The sequence below is a fragment of the Vicugna pacos genome, chromosome 3 (genome assembly GCF_048564905.1).
Source record: "Vicugna pacos chromosome 3, VicPac4, whole genome shotgun sequence".
Classification (NCBI taxonomy): Eukaryota; Metazoa; Chordata; class Mammalia; order Artiodactyla; family Camelidae; genus Vicugna; species Vicugna pacos.
Genome location: NC_132989.1, coordinates 116,990,361 through 116,992,186, shown reverse-complemented (window position 1 = coordinate 116,992,186; position 1,826 = coordinate 116,990,361).

Below are 1,826 nucleotides of genomic sequence, written 5' to 3'. Positions count from 1 at the left end.
CCGGAGCCCGAGGCGAGTGTGGCTCTAAGTGGGACTGCGGCTCTGCTGGCAGAGCAGCCCCGCTGACCTGAGCGCCCCTTCTCTTCTGCTTCCTTCTCCTACTTCCTCCCTCCTCTCCCTTCCTCCCCCGTGCCTCTAATTCTTCCCCAATGCCTGCACTCCCCGTCACAAGGACTGTTGTGTGTGTGACGACGAACGCCCCAGTCCTGGAAGGATGCACTCAGCTCAGCAAAGAGGCGAACGGGAAGGAAGGAGAGAAAGGAGGGTAAGAACAAAAATATGTGTATGAGTGAGGAGCTCCTGCCTGTGATCCCGAGAAGTAGACATCGGGGCTGTTTGAGAGTGAGGCCACTGGGGATGGACGGAAGGTGACGAAAGAAGAAGTGACTCACACAGCAGCTGATGGGAGGAACGTTCTAGAAACTCAGTGCTTGGTAGATGAAAGGCTGCTGAGCAGCTCTGAGGAGGTGGGGGCTCCAGATGGCACGAGTTTAAGGTGGAACAAAGGAGCGTGACAGAAACGCTTTGGAGCTCCGAGCAGGACGTGTCGGGCGTGGGGACCTGGGTGACGCAGAGCCCTAATCCACCCCGACGGAGGCCAGGCACGTCGCACACATTTTCTCTGTGACCTTGTCTCGCATCAGAGGTCTCCCAGCCCATTCTCGCAGCTATTTGAGTTTCTCTATTTTTGCCATCTCAGCGAGCTCCATTAAGTGGCGATTGAGCCTGGAGCAGCACTTCGAGGGTAATTTCCTTCCTCACCAGGCACGGTCACCGTGACTCCCTCGGTTTTGTAAGAACATTTGTATAATGACGCTCAGAGATCCAAGATGCCTAGCCTCATGGTGAAGCATCTAAAAATAGAGCTACTTTGGAAACAGGGGGTATAAACGGAGCTCTTCCTAAATTAAACCCAGGTATATTTCCGACCTACATTACAATTTGGTCACACTGTATTTTTAAACCCCCGTCCTGTTCCCCTCCCGTCGCCTCTGTCACCTCTGCCTTTGTCATTGTACACAAGCAAACCCTTGAACGAGAGACAGGCATTCACTCTGATACTTCAGTGGCTGCGTAGAAATCACCCAGATTTCTCACTTGACCCTTGGATTTAGGCTTATGTCCAGATTTTTCCGAATAAAAAAAGGTTTGGTCATAGACCTGACGTCTCTCTTACTTCTAGTTCATGCTGACACTTAAACGAGAGGATACTTTTTGCTTTTAATCAAAGGAATTGAAGGCTGTGATTGGACTCTTAGCAGCATCCACGGAGATTAGTTCCCAGTGAGCAGGCCCTGCCATCTGGTTCCCACTGTCTGGGGACCCAGAGCTCACCGGGCACCCAGTGCTGGGCAGGGACGGGGTCCTGGGCAGATCTTCCGCGTGGGAGGGGGTTTGTCACCAGCCCCTCCCCCGGCCCCCGTGGCAGCAGAGGCCGTGCGTGTGGGTGGGCGCCGTCCTTCCGGAAGACCCGCAGGGCTGCCGCTCAGCTTGGCTCTGGGCTTCTTCTCCATTGGCCCCTGTGCCTTGGCCCCACGGAGAAAGGCAAGAGGCAGGGCGCGTGTGCTGCAGCACAGCATCTAGGGGTTTGCTGGGGGAGGGGGAGGGAACCCCGAAGCACACCTCGGAAGGCTCTGCAGAGGCGAGGGGCGCGCGCACCCCTGCCTGACATCCCGGGCATCAGCCGGCCTCCCCACCCTCCAAGGCAGTGGAGGCAGAGCGAAGCGTGGTCGTCCGGGCTCTTCGGAAACGGCCCGTGGGAGCCCTGCCGCCCTGCCCTGCGCTCTCTGAGCTGCAGCTCCGTCAAAACCCGGCCCAGCAGCCTT